The 21323-nt window shown below is 35.1% G+C and overlaps 1 protein-coding gene and 1 long non-coding RNA gene across 9 annotated transcripts in view; one reads left to right on the top strand and one right to left on the bottom strand.

The window, feature by feature from the left end:
- ntm (neurotrimin) overlaps nucleotides 1-21323 on the bottom strand; it is a 628604-nt gene that overhangs the window by 340855 nt on the left and 266426 nt on the right.
- LOC147842123 (uncharacterized) lies at nucleotides 5707-9330 on the top strand. 3 transcript variants are annotated; one of them, XR_015501249.1, is made up of 6 exons: nucleotides 5707-5803; nucleotides 6115-6170; nucleotides 6650-6709; nucleotides 7525-7639; nucleotides 7904-8015; nucleotides 9091-9330. It is a non-coding gene; the product is annotated as an uncharacterized LOC147842123 (long non-coding RNA). The 3 variants fall into 3 exon arrangements; XR_015501250.1 differs by lacking the exon at nucleotides 5707-5803 and adding an exon at nucleotides 5810-6016; XR_015501248.1 differs by lacking the exon at nucleotides 5707-5803 and having other exon boundaries at nucleotides 6068-6170.

Genomic DNA, 21323 nt, shown 5'->3' with positions numbered 1-21323 from the left:
TATTTTATGTTTAATCCACTTAAATTTATAAAAAACAAATAAGTTAACACACAAATGTGAAACTGTTCATTAACATATTTTTTATTATCAAGATAATACTTGCAGAATAATAATGGTAACACTTTATTTTAACCAAGTCTCATTCTAAAAAACGTATCTCTATATACATTTCTGGAGACAAAAATGAGGTACGCCTTTTTGCAGTTTTTGTTTTTGCGAATCCACGAGAGGCCGTTGTGTACGCTTTTTGAAATCTCAAATTTCTCTCACAAGTGCCACTCACGCCTGCTGGCCTCATGTAAATCCACCAGAGGCCACTGTCAACTGACTGTTTGGATGACTGACTGACTGACTGACTGAATGACTTACTGACTGACTGACTGAATGACTTACTGACTGACTGACTGATTAACTGACCGATCAACTGACCCACCCTCCCCCTTGCCCAACCAATAGTATTTTAAAAAGCACAGATTGATATGGAAATAAAAAATGCACTAAAATACAGAAAGTGGTTTTTACTACAGTAAACAGGTGGGTTAGGCCTATTTGGCTTATTCAGAACTTAAATGGCTATGCCTGCCTATGTAATACAGTGGAATACTAGTATACAACCCGTATTATTTATTCATTTATTTCTTTTCGGCTTAGTCCCTTTATTAATCTGGGAATGCCGCAGGTGAATGAACCACCAACTTATTCAGCATATGTTTTATGCAGCGGATGCCCTTCAAGCTGCAACCCATCTTTGGGAAACATCCATACACACTTATTTACACTCATAGACTATGGACAATTTAGGCTACCCAATTAGCAACCCATATAAAACAAACATTTTTAAGTGTATTACTATTAAATTATTTCATATAAATTTAATATTAGGCTTTATCTATATATTTATATTTTAATCTTATAATGAGCTAATCCCCCTAAAATGAAAGTCCTAAATTCGCCCCTGACCCCAACCCTAACCCCAACCTAACAGTCTACTTATAATCTACTGAGAATTAGTTGGCATGTATATGCAATGTAACTTAAACTCAGCAAACGGACCATCAAAATAAAGTGCGACCATTAAAATCACTCTCTTTACTTCACTCCACAGCTGTCCATTTCCCATTGATTTAGGTTTCACCTGGCTTTAAACTTCACTATTGCTTTTGCTTTTTAAAACAAATGAACGACAAAAGCATGTATACGCTTTTTTTACTCATTAAACACAGCCTGAAAACCATATATCACTTGCAGCGCACTTTCAAAACCTTGTCTTCTCCGGTGCACGAAAGCATCAGTCTGCTTTAAGAGCCGCCACTTGATTTGCCTTACACACCTTCCAGGCTGTTACTGCCAATTTAAGCTGTGGTTTAAAAGCAGTCCAGAGAGAATGGATTGGCTGAGTGGGGTTATGGTGACAGCCGTCCGCGTGTTTAAAGGCCCATTCGGATCCAATCTATGAGATCCTCTCCTGAGATTTATATGCTGCTACTGAGTTATGGTAAACAGAGTAATAGTATCAATACCATTCATATCTGTCTCCAAGGTTACGTCCTAAAATTATAAGTAATCCATGATTGCTTTTGAAGTCCTACTTAAAGAGATAGTTCAGTCAAAAATTTAAATTCACTGCTAATTTGCTCAAGTCTCAGGCCATCCACGATGCAGCTGACTTTTTTTTCTGCCTCAGTAGAACATTAAAGTGTTAGTTCACCCCAAAAAGATAAACTATGTTATTAATTACTCACCCTCATGTCATTGCAAACCCCTGAGACCTTCTTCATCTTCGAAAACACAAATTAAGGTAGTTTGGATCCAGACAGCAACAGTTCTGACTCATTTAAAGTCCAGATAAACAACAAAAACCATCCTCAACACACACGATATGTCTTTACTGGTTCAATCGGAGTATTTTTAAGCTACAGGAATACTTTTGTGTTTGCATAAAACAATGAGAAGGGTTTGGGGGTTTGGTTACATAAGTGCTGTGAACATGCACAATATACTGACACTGAGGAGTAGAAACTGTTGAATAAAGTCATCATAGGTTGTTTTCAATAAAGTGGTTCTGGTGACATGCAAAATGCAGATGGAGGAGAGGAAGTAAAAAACTAAATAGGAGACAGAGGAAAGTGTATTATAAATAGAAAATAACCACATATGTTGGGCATAATCCTTATATCCTGAAGAGGGTCGAGTTTTCTACTGAACTAAAATACATGAAAAAATACAATAGTAAAGACTGTTTGGGTACTGTTTAGAAGCATACTATAGATAATTACTTTAATTAAACAGTAAAATTGTTGCAGTGTTACACAACTGTGGTAATAAACAAATTATTCAATAGATTTCAGTTTTCTTTGCTATAAGTATACATCATCACAATGCACCACAGTTTACACTACGTTATTTATTACAGTTTATCAATTTACTATGTTACAGTGTTATGTAAACATTAAACACTTCACTATGTTGTTCAAAAACGTGTTTATTATAAATTAACTGTTAAATGACTGTTGTAACCTTCAGAAAATTTAGCTGTAATCTTTTTCCATGCTACAGTCATTGTTGTTCTCTAATTTTAATCAGTGTGTTTTCTGCAAAATAATGTTTTTAGTTGAAATGCCTTTGTTATTTTGAGCAGTGAAGATGACATTATGTCAAAATTGTTCTCTAATTTTGATCGCCAGTGTATATATATATATATATATATATATATATATATATATATATATATATATATATATATATATATATATATATATATATATATGTGTGTGTGTGTGTGTGTGTGTGTGTGTGTAATACTCTGCCCACATACAGCCAGCAAAAAGCAGACACTACGGATCTAAAGTTTACAGCTGTTTAACTGTCAGCTTATGATTTGAACCCAACGTGGAATAAAGTAGTTCCTCATACAAAAGAGGTTTTTGAGACTCCCCATGTTTGATTTTGTTTTTATATACACAATTATGCCGTCAAACTGTTGTATAAACGCACTATCACACTCGTAGCAGTGTGATATGGCTGTATATATCGGCACTGGTGGGGGCACTAAGGCCCGCGTCCAACACACGCCTCCCACCAGTTCGATATTCAGCCATATCGCACTGCTACTCATATTTTACTATTACTATTGCTCATATAAATACACACAAAGACACACACACACACACACACACACACACACACACACACACACACACACACACACACACACACACACACACACACACACACACACACACAAACACACAATATACAATATTGCAGTAAAATATTGCAGTGCTAAACTAACCAAGATTTATCACTGTATCTATGAGATGTTGGTTTTCTTGTGATTTGTAGAGCTTAAAGGATCTCAATTGAATAAATAATTTTAAGTTGCTGGAGCAACATTCTTTTAAAGCAGTTCTCTCAGTCTGCAAAATCAGACTTGGAAAAATCATAAAAAAGTTTGCTGCCTAAGCCAGTGCAAACCCACAAGACACTCATTCAAAACTCATTTTTGGATGTGCCAGACAGTCACGCCAACTCGAAATGAGCCAATATACTGACATATAGGATCCTGTTATGCCAATTTGTGCCAACTCATTCAGTTCTTTATTACACTGAAATAAGGAAACTTTGGTCCGACTTGGACTGAAGAACTGATGAGCCGGTGAAAAATGCTTACTTGTACCAAGCACTTGATTAAAAGGGTGATATTAAAGTTTTAATGGTTTCTCATGGTTTATGTAAAAAGGAGAGTACGACTTCATTCATTTTATGTATTTTAACAAGGCTTGGGGCTAAAATGACACTGGTGCCACTACATTTTACAAAACAGATGCTCGCACTTACACCTGATTTGGTTTACAATATGTAATATTGTGATATTGCACATGCAATATTAATAATATCACAAGATTTGTGTCTTCGAAATGCACATTTGACAGCAGCTTGAGTTAAGGCTTGCAGGAGAGTCTAGATGTAAATCAATTTTCACAAAGAAAAGCTTTTGCAAAAGTTTTATCTTTTACATTTATAGATCATTTAAAGATAGTCACAAGTAATGTATAACAACTTTCCATTGTAAAAAAAAAGTTCTAGGCATTTGTTATGAAGCATTAAGTAAAATTGGACATGTAAAACTAATATGACTTATTAACCATACAAATATTACACCCCATTCCCTCTTTCATAAAACTTGGGTCCCACTTTATATTAAGTGGCCTTAACTAGTATGTACTTACAAAGGAATTAATAGTTTGTTACAATGTACTTATTGTGTAAATACATGTATTTACTATGTACTTAAGCTTGATTAAATACATGTATGTAATTACATCTGTATTTAACTTTTGTAACTACACTGTAAACGATTTCTGTTGTTTTCACGGTATTATACTGCATTTCTCAACAGTTGTTTACTGTATAAGCTGTGCACAGTATGTTACTGTATATATTGCTGTTTTCACAGCATGATAATGTATTCTCAACATTTCCATACTGTGAACATGATTAACAGTATGCTACTGCAGATTTTACAATGAATTTTGGGAAAAAATCAGTTACTGTGCATCTAAATACAGTACTGCAAATGACCATGAAAAACTCTACACACACTTTATATTTTTATTATGTTAATTTTTTTTGACAAAGTATTTTGTGAAGAAAAATAAAATAACCTATTTCTTCAGACTGTTCAGTGCATAAAGCTGTCCCCTGGTTTTCCATATTTGGGTGTACTGCACCTTAATTTTATAAGGTTAACATGAAAATATTAAATCATTTTTAATCGACATAACTTTGTGCTTAACCAAAACGTAAACTGGAACAAAAGTAATTGATTCATGAAACCAAAGTTAGCTTAAATGTCATAATGACCAGCCTGCTTTAGACGGATTCATGAGGTTAGGGCACCCTACATCACCATGGAGGTCACATATCTCCGCTTTTTCAAAACAATATTTTAAAATACCCACCATCTCTATAAATAAACCACAGACTTGAGTTTAAAACAACTACATTCCCGCATGAAAAACGGTTAAAACTAAATTTCATAACACATTCATTATAGAGCCATCTAAGACCGGGGCATGTCTAGCCGATTATAACCTCGTTTCGCCAGATACATGAGTGATGATGGACACCCTGGAGGTCAGAATCTCCGCTATCGGCAAAGCACGCTTACAATTTACACATAATATCTATAAATAAACCACAGATTTAAGTTTGTAAGAACTACATTCTCGCATGAAACACTGTTAAAATTTCATTTCGTGACATATTAAACGCAATATTTATAATATTAGCTGGGCTTTCTCATCCGCCATTACCATTTGCTTGTTGATGTGAAATGAGTTCTGGGAGAAAAAAATATTAATTCTCAAAACACTTCAAACGAACTTTATTCGTATTGTCAAGGTCAGATGTAATAATTTCGCTGGTAAAGTGAATAAAAAACAATGTTACTATATTGTAATCAATATCACGTTTGCACTGGTTCGGTTCAGCACTCGAGCGACTCTGAATCGTATTAAACCGTTTGCTCGGGAATTATTTGATCACACGTGTTCACAAGCACATTCAGCAATATGCAATTAACGTTAGTGTATAATTAGTGTATAAATGCTTGTGGCCAAGCAGTATAACGAAATAGTAATGAATCATATACAAAAAGGAGTCTGTTTTAGGCGGATTCGATTCTTTACTGTTCACTAAGGAGCCGATTCATAGAACCGAACGGACACGACTCGACATGCAGGCAACGGCTCTCCTAATTTGAAATTCACCTGTCGTCTTTCATCCAGCGACTTCATCCTCAGTAAGTGTTTTAAAGTCAAATTCTGTCCGTTAAAGGATTGTTTTATAAGTATTTCTGTGTATTGTGTGTGTAATTTAAAAGAATTAACCAAGTGACATTAGTTGTAGGTTCTTATGTTATGTCACGCTATCCGTTAACAAACGGTATTTTAAACAAGAAATAACAGACGCCAAGCGGTCATTGTAGTGTTTGCGAGGTATTAACTTAGATACAGTAAGTTTATCTTGAGTGAGTTTTTGACCATACGTTAAGTTACCTGAAAAACATAACTTCAACTTATTGTAACTGCATTAATGAATTCTCTATTTCAGCACAACACTGAGATGAAGGCGAAGTCACCATGAAAAGTTAAACGTTTACCGTTAAGGTAAGCTCTGGTCTTCACATAACGTTAGTCATTATGACTAAGCTATCATTATGGTAAAATTTTTCAACTGTAAGTTAGTTATTTAAACTAAACTCATAATGAAATGAGTCTTAACTGTTTTATTAAATGGAGCTGAAAATTAAATGCAGTTGAATTATTTTAAGCTAACGTTAATATTAACAAAATACATATTAATTGTCTATTTCTCAATAATGTTAATGAGCTTGATGTATAGTGTGTCATTAATTGTACATTTAATTTTTGGTGTTCAGGTGTACCTGAGGTGAGTGTACGTTCTGAGTACACAGATATAAGCCAAAGTCATATCCATCCTAATCTAAGAGAAATTGATGGGGTCAGGGAATGATTTGTGTACAAATGTATTTTAACCCCATACAGATTGGTATGGTTGTACCATAGATATAGATTAATTAATGTTAAGTCTTATTTTACTCTTATTATATTTATCTGTTTTTCAGCTACAGTAATTGATGTTGAAAAACTGATGCAACCAATCACTCCTCACTTGATTATTCAAGGTAATGTCGATGTCTTCCTCATTTTGATTAGATTTTTAAATGTCAAGTTGTTCACAGATTTGTTGTGAGGAGTTTCATGTACAACCTCTTTTTCTTCTTCCAGCAGTTCCTAAGAAAACTTTAAGTAAAAAAAAACATCTGGAGTTAAAACAGCCACGGCTATGCTATTTGCCTACCAAGTGCTGAGTAAATATTAGACAAACATTTTTTTCTATAACTGTTGTCTTTGTGTTTATTAGCAATTTTACTGGGCATATGTGTTTGTTTGTTTTTTCAAACAGCCTGGAAACTGTAAGTTTAGTTCAATATGTTATTTTATGCTATTCATTTTTGTCTTAACATGGATTGCATGTTGAAGCTATCGTTTTATAGTGGGAAAATGTAAAAGAGAATCACTGAATACAATGGCATAATGATTCTGCTTGTTCAAAGAAGGTACTTGATTTAGTTTTCCTCAAGCGACACATCAGTTTTTATGACTATTGCTTGACACTTGAATTGAAGGGACAGTTCACCCCAAAATGAAAATAATAGCATCTTTGGCATCCTCCACTTGTTTCAAAATAGTTATATATTTAATTTGTTCCGTTGAACACAAACTCGTATTTTTTAAAGAAATTTGGTTCAAATATGGATGTCAATAGTTACTGGTTACTAACATTCTTAAAAATATCTGCTTCAGTGTTTAACAGAAATTCAAACTAGTTTAAAACACGTGGAGTAAATAGTGGCAAAATAGTAAACTATCCTTTAAATATTTTATTTTGAGACTTTTATTTATATGTGTCTTGTCTTTTGTCATATTGTCCTTCTAGCCCAGATTGTGATGAACCTGGAATGTGACACCAGTTACTCTTAAGACAAGAACCGAATAAAGCACAGATGTGGAGGGATTTGCAGCCAAACTAACTGGAGGGAAGGAACCTTTAGGTAAAAGCACCTGCTTTATTTAGATCTGAAGTATTTTATTTGACATAGAGATTTATTGTTTTAATTCTAATTTAAAGCAAACAAGTTTGAGCACCCCTGGTCTAAAAGCTCAAAAATGCTGTTTCCGTGATAAGGTTAAATGTAGTTTAGAAATAGATTCATTAGGATCAATGCTTAAAGTAAACATTTTCTTCTCTCTGTAGACCAAACATGTTTACTATCCCTCACATTTTAATAAATTGTTTCTGTTTTTGTTTCTTACAGTGTGGGTGAACATACTACCTGGATGTCCAACAAAGGCTGCACAAGAGCTCATTTGATAGCACACATTCTGTCCTGTCTACATCTCTGATGACCTGGAAGTGCTTCGACATCAGTGAGTAATAAATCTTTATATTGTCATGCATACAGGATTTCTGTAAGCTTAGCTTTAATGTTAGTTTGTAATCAGCAGTGACTGTTTTAAAAAATTAAGTATTTAAATTATTCTCAACGTTTTACTGATGTTGTGCACAGTAACGTTATGATGATTTAGTTTGAGGAAATGTCACTAGAGGGTTTGTATAAAAAAAAAAATAAATAAATAAATTGTATGAAATGACTCGATAAAATGTTTATTTGTCTCGCTGACATGCCATCACTGCTGCATATTAAAATACAGTAATACGAATTGACCGCAGAATATTACCACAAACATTTCATGAAGTAGGCTAGACTGCTCTTTAGTTCTCTACTCAACTTTAACACATTTCCTCGTGTCGCTAAGCCTCTCTGCAGATTTTGCCAAAAATGAATGCTTAGTGATTACTTTGTTTTATGCAAACCAAATATCAGTAACTCATCATTAGCATTATTTTAAAAAATCACCCACGGCTTTCATGTTCTCTAACGCAATCTTATCTGTAAGTTAGAAGTGGATTTATACGTGTTAAAAGCCTAAAAGTATTTAATTAACATTAGTCACGTTAAATTAGATTATTTTTATTTATTTAATTTAAAATATGTAGCCTCTTAAAGTGAGAATGAACTGTGTTCACCCCTCTTAAATTCGTGGAAGCACTAGTAGTGTGATCATGGAATCAGATATTCGAGCTATACAGAGTCGGACATTAAGTTAAGATGAGACTTTATTTTTTACACACCTGTGTGGACACCTGAATAGCAATCTTTAAGAACAATGCCCGCTGATCTTTTCCCCATTAACGTTAGTGTAATTGTGAATTGACAACAAACTGTATTTCACCAACAAAAACAATTAAAAAACTGTTATATATATTATAACTGTTATATATATATATATATATGTATGTATATATATATATATATATATATATATATATATATATGTATAAAAAAACAACAGTGCAGTGTTTCGTTTCTGAATGAATTAAATGGTTTGAGGGATGATTAGTTTTTACTTCAGTGATTGATTTTGCCTGTCATTTTTGCAGGATCATCAGAAGTGCTGCTGCCCTTTTTCACTGTCCCTTTCCACATCATTTGGCCTTCATCATTTCCTGTTTTGTAGCAGTATTTTCACCTGTTTTTAAAATTGTAATAATTTTTGATGCATTAATTGTTGACTGGTTTTAATGATCAATTGTTTATTAGTGTTCTGTTGCTTTGTTATATTGAATTATTGCTACTGTTTTAGCATGGTTTACACAATAAACCTTTATTGTGAAGTTAAAGTTTCAGTTTCTTTATTTTTCTTGTATTTCTTGAACAGTTAAAATAACACTTGTGCAATTTTTGAACATTTTTACCCATTATAAAGTAGCACTATTAAATAAAATAAAATAACATTTAATAACTGTAAAATACTATACAGTAATAATGAAAGTAACGTTAAAATACCGTAGTTCTTCATGGTAAAAATGTACAATAAAATACTGTTTTCAGTTTTGCAGTATGTGTATCACTACTGTAATTGGTGTTACAGTAAAAATCAACAACAGTAAAATGATGTATTACATTTTACAGTAAATGTAATACTAATGTAATTAGTATTACAGTAATGTTACCGTTTTATGAAATACAGCAGCTACTGGATAATTGTTGCCAGTAACTTACTGTTGATTTAACAAGAAATCGTTTACAGTGTACATTTGTAAATACACTGTTGACCATCGCTTACACCTTAACCCACCCTTAAACCTACCCATGCCACCAAACCTGTCCATAACCCAACCTCTATCCAAACTCAAAAGCACCACAAGTCTTCTCAAATACATTATAAACACAGTAAGTACATTGTATTTATTTTTTGATGTAAGTACATAGTAGTTAAGGACACTTAATATAAATTGGGACCAAAACTTGATATGAATATCTCCTAACTTTCGACCACCACTCGTTCTACAATGCACTAGCCTCTTTCGGCTCCCCCTGCTGGTGGTGGGCCTGCAGGAGGATGGTTCCACATCGATTCTTCAAGTAAATCCTGGCCGGGTTATGTGGGAAAACCACCAGGCACTTGCATACAAGCCCCAACCCCAGGCCTGGCTCCAGGGTGGGGCCCCGGCTGTGCCGTCACGGTCATAAGGTATTATTTTACTCTTAAGGGGGTTGAAGGAAAGTCCTTACCCTAGGGGAAGGAGTTTAAGTATCGTGGGGTTTTGTTCACTAGTGGGAAGGATGGAATGTGAGATTAACAGGTGGATTGGTGAAGTGGCAGCAGTAATGCGGACAATGTACCAGCCTATTGTAGTAAAGAAGGAGTTGAGCCGAAAGGCAAAGCTCTCGTTTTACCGGTTAATCTATGTTCCTACTCTCACCTATAGTCATGAGCTTTGAGTCATGACCAAAAAGACAAGATCTCGATACAAGCGGCTGAAATGAGTTTCCTTCACAGGGTGGCAGGGCACACTCCAATAGGTAGAGTGGGGAGCTCTGTCAAGGGGAGGACCTCGGAGAAGAGCTGCTGCCCCCTCCACATCAAGAGAAATCAGCTGAGGTGGCTCGGGCATCTGTTTCAGATGCTTACCGGAAGCCTACCTAGGGAGGTAATCCAGGCATGTCCCACCGGGAAGAGGCCTTGAGGAAGACCCAGGACACACTGGTGGGACTATGTCTCTCGGCTGGCTTGAGAACACCTCGGGATCACCCTGGAGGAGCTGGAAGAAGTGTCTGGGGAGAGGGAAGTCTGGGATTCACTCCTAATCCTAAACATCTCTCAATTCTACCTGTGGTTCCCATTAGTGTTACTACTACAAAATCATGATAATAGTTTGTGATTTGTGGAAGGAAAAGCATTCAAACGTTATCAATATTACTCATTGCTTGATGTGTTTTCCAGCATTGTAGAACACATTTCATTTGGATTTAAACTAGTTTTAGTTTTTAAATTAAAGCTTCATTAGTGGTTATTATCAGAGAGTTCTGTAACAAACACACAGTGCTGTTTACTGCTCGTGTACACAACTGGTCAAGTGAAATTTTATCAAGCTCCCACAACCCTGTGTCTCTTTCCTTTAAATTTAGCTGATAAATGGTCAATGCGGTGCACAGCTAAATTACCAATGCATTTCATACACAATAAAATAAATCAACACTAACCAGTTTGGCAAATTGATAATGGCACAAGTGCCCTGGCTGAAAAGAGGTCTAAAAATATGAACATCTTTTAGCATCTGGGACCCTGTTTAAGCATCTGTAATTCACCTCATTGCTATTATACATTATACATTACCCAGTTGCATTTTCCCAGCTTTAATTTATTCCAGAAACAAACTGTCCAAAAAAACCAATTTGTTCAAAAGAATTTCTTGCACAGATAAGATTAGCTTCATTAGACCTCAATATATCATCAGGTGGCAGGTATTAACTTTGTTTTACCTATATTTGTTCAGGTTTTATTTGACTCTTGGTTCTATATACCTGGTGCATTGCTGCATAAGATGCAACGGTTCAAGTATTTTTTGCTAGTTTCAAGTATAATTTTCACATTCTGCACATTGTTTAAATAACAAATGCATTTGCACCTATTTGTTTGGCAAATAATTACTCTGGTATTATTTTTTGAAAATGATTAATGCTGTGTCGTTGACCAACTAAAATGTAATCTAAAGTCAATGGCAAGTTTTTTGTTATCATTTAAAGAGTGCATTAGTGTTATACGTCTGTAGGTGGGTCCACAATCACACACACGGGGACACACAGACATTTTATATTTGAGAAATTAAAGTATTACTTTACCAAGTGATTGAGCGAAGCTTACAAGGATGTCCCCTCGAATTTGACCAAGGGAGCGAGTCAGTTTCATATGTTCACTCAAGCACTTATATGTCCTAGAATGCAATGTGATTACAACAAGTTCCCAAATGCTCAAGTGTTTAGGGCATTAGTAGTGGACACTTTTGTGACGTAATCAGTAGCTTCATTTCCTTTCACTTATTTTTAGTTGCATTTTGGATGTTTCACATAACTGAGTAGGATAAACATTTTATTCGATAAGAAAAGATGCGTATAAACTACGATGGAAACACGTTTACAGAACAAAATCCAGTATGCGCATTGAAGTCATGTGTTTTTGTTATAAGAGATCATTTGATGATAAAAATGTGTGTGAATGGACAAACCAGCAGGCTGAGCACATTATAAAACATCTGAAATGTTGTTTTGGTCATTCTAAAACACCTGAACCATTTCAGTATTAGTGTTATTATATTATTAATTACCTCAAGAATTTAGAGCATCTATGCTCCGCGTCTCATGCCACCATGCATTGATTGCATGCCAGGATTGCCTTCTGAGGCGCAAGTCATTTATTAAATGAAGAAAAAGATTCATGCAGCTTCTCCTACTGCAGCAAATTCCATTTTTACTGTTGATATTTGATGCAGTTGATCAGGAATGACGATTTTGTTTGTTTTGACTCGTTGGATTGAAGCGCTGCTTTATCTGCACTTCTTTCATGTGATAATCCAATTTTGCGCATAAAGTCAATTCGCATTTTTGGATGGAAACATAGCTACTGATGCACATTTGAGGGAACAATATGGACAGGGGTGGATTTAACCGATAAGCAAGATAGGCGGCCATTTAGGGCCCTAAATAAATACCCAGAATTATCAATTATATCTATAAATTATATATAACTTCATTTAAAATTATATTTTGTTTGGTAAGGGTATACATTTTTTTTTTTTGAACATAATTATTACATCTGTGCAAATATATCCCCCACCCTCGTCCATGGAGCAGTTAAGCTGTCAAATCATAAATATTTAGGGCAAGACTTTATTTTAATGTTCCATTTGAGTATTAGTAGACTGTCTGCTTAATATCTGCTGTTACTGCTCCATTAACAAACATTTATATGAAACTTTGCAAGTACATGTCAACATACACTAACCCCAACCTATCAGTCTACTTATAATCTAATGAGAATTAGTTGCAATGTAACTTAAATTTAACAAGCGGACCATCAAAATAAAGTCGGACCAGATTTAGTTTTAAAAAATAATAGTTTATGAATTTATTAAGAAAACAAATCATTTCAAATGATTTACAAGATGTTTTGCTGGTCATTTTTATTAGCATTCAGATAACATGTAGAAAACGATATATAAGTGATATAAAGAAAAAAAAAATAGAAAAAAAGGTGCATTTTTTTGGGACTTTTGGACCTCATTGGCTGGAATTGAATAGCGCCCCCAAATCACTAAATTCACCCCTGAATATGGAGTGAAGTTATCGAGTGAAGGGCATAAAAATTTAACTACAATGCAGCCAATAGATGTTCTACTCACAAGCATAATACTAGCGCATAAGGAGATGCACTTTCTTGCTAGTGACGCATTCAGATTTTCCGCTTTCATATAAATAACAAATGCACAAATGTTTCAACCAACTTGCTCTTAAAAGAAATACGAGATGAGACTCTGATTGACTTCATGCAAATTGCACCCAGAACACACCTAGAATAAGAACATCCATTATAGACTATGCACCAGGCGGTGGATTCAGATAAGTGCGCTTGTGTCTTGCGCTCTCAGACCATGCATTTAATTGTTAAAATAGAGCCCTAAATAGTTGTAGTAGTCATTGACTTGCATTTTATGAATCACCAGGGCTCACAGTTCAAGCTAAAATGTTCATGTTTAACATTCTACTGAAGAAATAAAGAAAAAAATCATTACCTATTGCTTGGAGGGCATGAGGGTAAGCGCATTTTAATCGCTTTAATTGCTAAGCAGCTATCCCATAACACAGGTGTGATTTCTAGGTCTCTGTTTTGCTCTGAGTTCTCCAGTACAGTGTCATATATTACCTGCACCACATGTCACTGCTCATGTTTGCAGCGCTCTTTCATCCTCACACACTGCAGGCAGTGGGATCCCGTCTCTTTCCCTACTGGCGGCTGGTTCTGCCATGGCCTGGCATTGAAGGCCACCCACACTACACATGCTCAACCCTTGTGGCAGGCTTCAGGCTCAGAAAAACAGCCTTTATATGCTTTGGTCTGAGGGCTCCTGCATGCTTTTTTCAGTGTAGGCAAGTAGGGAAGCATACAAAATCAGTTTGTGTGTGTGTGTATGCATGATTATGTGCTAAAAAATCTTATATAGAGTATGCTTTATTATGTATTATGCTTTATACCTGTATGTTTCTCAATCAACCCTGCAGCTGATGTTATGTGTGTCAGAAAATACAAGCCGTAAGAAAGACTACAGGACCACGAAGCATGAGATACTGTGAAAAAAAAGCAAAAAAGGGGTGGTGAAATTTTCTTCCCTTTCCAAAACCTAAAACTTAAGGGAAGAAATGCTGATGTGGATAAAGCTGTGTGAGGGGCCATAAAAGCAGCACAATCAGTCATATTTCCATCTGTTTCAGCTATGAATATTTGGATAACATATAAACAGAACAAACCTGAGATATGATCACAAACTGAGCACTTGCGATCAATATACTTCACCCGCAGTTGTTTTTTAGTCATTTATAGCCCTCATGTCCATGCCAGGGTTACAATTCACCAATGTTTTGTCGGTCTTTTGGAGATTTAGTCATTGGTGACAACGTTATAGCCGGTTAATGTCTGCTTTTATATTTGGTGTCGGATAAATATTTGCTGGTAGGGAAAATCTATTTGTTCTCTTCTGTTATTTATACTATGATTTGCAATTCAATGTATTTATTTTTTCCACTTAACTGCAAATTAGAATAGAAACGGTATAAAAATCACACAAACATACTGACAGTTATAGGTACTGTACATTGTTATGGGTCAATGATGCTAATATTTGTCACAAATCCACCTATCAAACGTCACACAACCCGCCCAGTTCAGCGGGAATCTGGCAGACAAAGCACCCCATCGCATCATCACAAAACGATTAAAATGGAGACAAGTGAAACAAACTAATTACAGGTTACTATACAGCATTACAATAGATGTCTAAATGCATAGGCCTTTGTATTTTTATTTATTATATGTGTTTAGTCACCGATTGACTGCTGGCATGGTACATCTCTCCACATGATACGTCTTGCCACTAACGGAGGGATGACACAGCGCACCATCAATAACATAAAACCACAGAATTTATCCATTAATAACTCCATATAAAATGTTTTTTTTGTGTAATATATATATATATATATATATATATATATATATATATATATATATATCATCAACATCCTTGTTTCGGTAGAATGGCACATCTAGACTGATTCTTCCCAAACATAATTACGATTTAAAATATTAAAAATCAGATAAAGCTATACATTTAAAATTTTATTTAAAAAGTTTACCACATAATATAAAAACAAAAACATTTGTTGAGGAGAGAACACATTTTTTTGTGTGCAGTTTTTCCCAATACGTTTATAAAGCAGTGCAGGACTGGATGACAGAAGGAATTGAAAGGTAGTTTCTGATGGTTTTGCTCACTCAAAAATGCTGTGTTTGCATGATTGTATTATTATCATCATATCCAAATATTTTATAAATTATATTTCAAAACCTCTCGGTTGTTTATTGTTTTTAGAAAATATCTAAATTCTTTTTATTCAGATTTGTAAAATGAAAGTTCAAAATGGCATAAAACTTTTTAATTTATTTGTATTGTGTAAAGCTAAATTAGTATAGTTTTTGGTTGTTTTATATCGGTTCATTTATTTAATTAGTTTTATTATATCCAATATTTGTAATTCTTTAAATGATTTCAGTAGCCTATACCTTATTTTATGTCTTTCTGTCGTATTTATAATAATTTCCGAAAGAAAGAAAGAAAGAAAGAAAGAAAGAAAGAAAGAAAGAAAGAAAGAAAGAAAGAAAGAAAAAAAGAAAGAAAGAAGCCGCTCGCAGTAACTTCAGAGCTGTGAAGCGAGGGCTCCTTCACCAGGTCTCACACACACATATAAACGCATCTAAATGCGCATGTTTCATGCATAATCACACCTTTTAAACTTGAAAAAACTCTCGACAACTGAAAGTTACTTGTGGATGTGTCTTTTTTTATGGTGTAAAGATCATTATGTGTTATTGAAACATCATGAAGGCAAAGAACAGCAAAGAAATGTTGAATTATTATTATTAATTATTATTTTATTATTTATGCTCGCTTGCTTTAGGCACGACAATGGAAGTGTGGCTATTGGCTCACAGAAAGAACCTCATAGAGCCAAGCTAGAGTTTGACTGTAGATAAAACCTTTTTTGTGTTAAAAAAAAAATAAAAAATTATAATAATAAAATATAAAAATAAATAAATAAATCACAATGTCAAAAAAATAAAAAAATAAGTCAATTTTGACAAAAATGTCAGATTCAACCTTATAATTCTAAGGTGACGAACAAACTGACGGTCGGCTTTGAATATGTCAGCCCCCTCACCGTCACATTCCTCTAGAAGTTTCAGAAGTGTCCTTGATTTTTCACCCACCGGTTCTCATGCCTGCTAGCTGTTTGTTTGTTGTTTTACATCAGACCGGTCTGTACAACATCATCTCCAACAACACCACCGCCAGCAACAGACATCAGACAGTAAATAAATCCCAAATCTGAAATATCGCCAGGGTATTTCATAATGTAAATCCCTCATTCCCAATACATTGACCCTTTCAGCCACAAAATCTGCCCTAAGCATTATTTTTAGTGCATGAAACGAGACTAGCTCATGCAACATCATCTTTACGCCCCGTTGTCACGATTCTCAACTCGAGTCATAAAAAAATAAACATGTTTACAACCCCACCTGCGCTAATATTTAGCTCCCACTTTTAGGAGCTGAAATCCCTCAACCCACTCCTCAGCCATCAAACCTTATTACCATGCAGAATAAGCCCATATTTGTACACGGAGAGACTCAATATCAGACTCCTGGCAATAAAAGATAATATATATCCAAGGAGATGAGATCATCAAACGCCTTCCAAAAACTGAATGTATAATTAGGAGGGAGCCATTAATCAGAGAATGCTGGGCTGCTTTCTTAATGAGATTCCCAAAGTGAAATTTATTAAGCCAGGCTTGTATTCACCTCACTGTTTATCAGGTTCAAATCACCATTTTTTTTTTGCACTCAAAGATTCAGTGCCGGGAGCATTCGCCATGGGAGAACGGCTTGTGAAGGCATTAAGAGAAAGAGTGTTTAAAAATTAGCCCTCCCTTACGTGTTTGTTATGAAGTATCCCACCGTCTCCTACACACCCGAGGGAAACCGAGCTGATTTCTTTACCATTTCTTTATTTATTTAATCATCATTATGAGGCTCGACAGTGAGCCCGTTTGACAGAAAACCATACGACTCTTGCATATATCCCAGAATGCATTGTAATTATGAGCATGATATCGAGTGGTGTGAAGGGCGGGCTGTGATTTACTATGGTTGAATTCTTACATCGACGTCAGCCTGTGATGAATTACCACAGCCAAACTCTGATCACACGCAACTATTTCATGCTCGACAATGTAAGAAAACAGCAAGACATCAGAGATTTTAAGGGTCCTCCTACTGTTTAGATGAGCAAAGGCGCTTTGAGCCGTAACATTAGCTGAGACGTGCAACAAAATATGGACAGTATTTGTGAAATTGCTGTTGAACAGTCATTCCTCGGGTTTTATAAACCAAGGAGAAACACTTACTGTATAATGGAAAATTTAGATATGTAGCTACAGCTTTTTTGGAAGTATACCCATACTGTCATTCGGATTGAATCTTTCTTTTCTTTCTTTCAAGCTGCTACATGTTTTGTTTCGGAGGTTTTGTGCAAAATAGCAGGTTTACATGTATTCAAGGTTAGAAAAAATTCTTTCATGTCCTTTCATAACATACATCTTAAGAGTCTTATGTTTTGTTGAGTGCTCTCATGCCGTCTGACTGAATTCTATGTTCTTGCCAATTCTCTTATAAATAAAAAAAAAACATTTAAAAAACGTGCAGGTACTGTATGAAGAGATTTATTTAAAGACATAGTGATTAAAATACAGTTGAAGTCAGAATTATTAGCCCCCCTGAATAATTAGAACCCTGTTTATTTTTCCCCACTTTCTGTTTAAGGAAAAGAACACATTTCTAAATATAATAGTTTTATTAACTCATGATTTATTTTATCTTTGCCATGAGGACAGTGCATCATATTTTACTAGATATTTTAAAGACACTTCTATGCGGCGTAAAGTGACATTTAAAGTCTTAACTAGGTTAATTAGATTAACTAGGCAGGTAAGTGTAAGTAGGTAAGTTATGGTATAATGATGGTTTGTTCTGTAGACTATCGGAAAAAAAAATAGCTTAAAGGCGCTTATAATTTTGACCTTAAAATGGTTTTTCAAAAATTAAAAACGTATTTTATTGTAGCCGAAATAAAACAAATAAGACTTTCTCCAGAAGAAAAAAAATATTATCAGACATGCTGTGAAAATTTTCTTGCTGTCAAACATCATTTGGCAAATATTTAAAAAAGAAAAAAATAAATTAAAGAGGGGCTGATAATTCTAACTTCAACTGTAGGTGTTTCTAAAAAAATCCCTGTAAGTTGCAGTAGAATAAAAAAAAAATTCACATTTCTTGAAGGGGGTGTTCATGACTCAACCTACTACGTTTTGGGACACTTTTTTCCCCTAAGTTTGTAGATCAAATCCCACATTGTATTGTGGGCAAAATTAGCAGTTAGATTTCGAACGGATCTGCACTTTGAATTTCTAACGAAAATAGTACAGCATCCAGGAACCTTTGGCACACTGTTTTCAACAAACTACATTTTGGGACACTTTTTCCCCTGAGTTTGAAGTTGAAATCGTACATTGTATTGTGGGCAATAGCAGTTAATGTACGAACGGTTCTACACTTCCAATTTCTAATGAAAATAGTACAGCATCCAGGAACCTTTGGCATACTCTTTTTAACATACTACGTTTTGGGTCATTTTTTTCCCCTGAGTTTGTAGTTTAAGTCACACACTGTATTGTGGGCAATATTTGCGGTTAGAGTGGTTAGAAGTCGAATGGATCTGCACTTCGAATTCAAACAAAAATTGTACAGCATACGGGACCTTTGGCATACTCTTTTCAGCATACTATGTTCTGGGACATTTTTTCCCTGAGTTAGTAGTTCAAATCGCACATTGTATTGTGAGCAATATTAGCGGTTAATGTACAAACGGTTCCAATTTCAAACAAAAAAAGTACAGCATCCGGGAACCTTTAGCATACTATTTTCAAACTACTACATTTTGAGATCCCTTTTTCACCCTGAGTTTGTAGATTAAATCACTCACTGTATTGTGGGGAATATTAGCGGTGAGAGTTTGAATGGATCTGCACTTCAAATTTCTAACAAAAATAGTACAGCATCCGGGAACTTTTTTAGATTAGATCAGATTCAACTTTATTGTCATTACACATGTACAAGTACAATGCATTGAAAAGCAGTTTAGGTCTAACCAGCAGTGCAATAGCACCAAGTGCAGGATACAGGTATAAGTTATAAAGTGCAGTTATAGAAAAACTATAGTGATATTTACATATGGATGTACTATGAACATTATATACAGATTGGATTAGCTATTTACAGATTTACAATATATGAATATATGTGCAGGTTGCTATTAATAATCAGTAGTGTGCAGTTACATAAGCATGATTACAAGTGTATATGTTACAATATGTTTGGCATACTCTTTTCAACATACTTTGTTTTGGCACATTTTTTCCCCTGAGTTTGTAGTTGAAATCGCACATTGTATTGTGGCCAATATTAGCAGTTAGAGTACGATTGTTTCTACACTTCCAATTTTTAACGAAAACAGTACAGTATCCAGGAACCTTTGGTATACTCTTTTCAACATACTAATTTTTGGGACACGCTAATTCTATTTTCAAAAACTATTTAGGATGGATAGTATACAAATTGTGTCACAAACAAACCGGAAACAACCCACATTCAGTCAAGTTTTAAAATGACCCTGCCGCATTACAATCCCATAAACCAGCACTAATCAAAGACACTTCAGGCTTACAAAGGACTCTCATAAACAGCTTGAGTAAGTAAATTAATTCAGCCAATCAATCAAATTAAAGTGCAAGGTAGACAAAGATTTAACTGAAACTCATCAAACGACACAACTTGTGGCACCTCATTAGTAATCAACGTCGCCTGTGGTCTGAAATAAAGGAGTGAGAACTGCAGTTGAAAATCGATGGGCAAGTCCTTACATGCTATTGTTGCAGTTGATAGCAAGGAGGCTCATCTGCCATTGAAAACACGCTCAGATTCATTGTTTAGCATCACTCTCTTTTTTAATTAAGTGCCATTGATCTGTTCAAAGCACCACTTCTTTATGCATTTCCGTCTGCTTCTAATTTCACAGCGCGTCCGTGAGGTTTGGATGCCCTCGTTTTGGATTAACTGCACCTTAAAGCTGCCTTTGCGAGAGGAAGGCGTGCCGTGATTTATTTTGTTTTCAGCATATTTCTCAGGTCCGTGCAGAGTTAATATAAACGCCAGTGACTCTAAATCTGTTTCATTAGGCTGGGCTGCCACCCGTGCAGTGCCCTTGCAGACAGGAGGGAAGGTCTGTTGTCGAGGTGCCACTTTCAACAGAAGGTTAAGAAACGACGTTGCATTTATCAACAGCTAAATCTACGGAACGGAAAGGAAAAAACCAAGTCAAGTTAGCGTGAAACATGTCAGGCCTGCAGGGCTGTGGAGAGGATGTAATTCACATGGGGATGCAACCGTGGCAGTCGCAGTTGCTGAATGAATGCGCGCGATTCACTTCTCATCTGATTCTGAAGTAATGAAAGTCTGAATCTAGTTAGATTTACTCTGTGAATTTCACCCCAAAATCAGAAGTAAATGATAATGTGCAGTCAAGCGGGGCTTATTGCAAAAACCCTGAAGTGATGAAGCACATGGAGTCTTTATGGGTTTATTTTGCAATGATGACTGAGGCAATTGTTATATTAGTAGCAAGTAATGATTCTAACTTCTATAAAGAGCTTGAATTTTCTGCTTTAAGTTTCTTTTAAGTTAAAATCTCAATGTGTTTTTTGTCATTTTCACAAGTTGTTGTTGAAACTTTAGTTGATGTGTAATGTAGTTGTGTGAACATAAACATCTCTGAATGTAATAGGCTTAAAGTGTCAATGCAAAGGGAGGGACATTGGTTTTAACAGAGTTAGCTTAGCAAAGCCACAGCAAACAAAGTTTGGGGACTAAAAAAAAATACTT

This window comes from Danio rerio, chromosome 10 (genome assembly GCF_052040795.2).
Source record: "Danio rerio strain M-AB ecotype USA chromosome 10, GRCz13ab, whole genome shotgun sequence".
Taxonomy (NCBI): Eukaryota; Metazoa; Chordata; class Actinopteri; order Cypriniformes; family Danionidae; genus Danio; species Danio rerio.
Note: the sequence above shows the minus strand (reverse complement) of the source record. Positions and strands in the feature narration are given on the sequence as shown.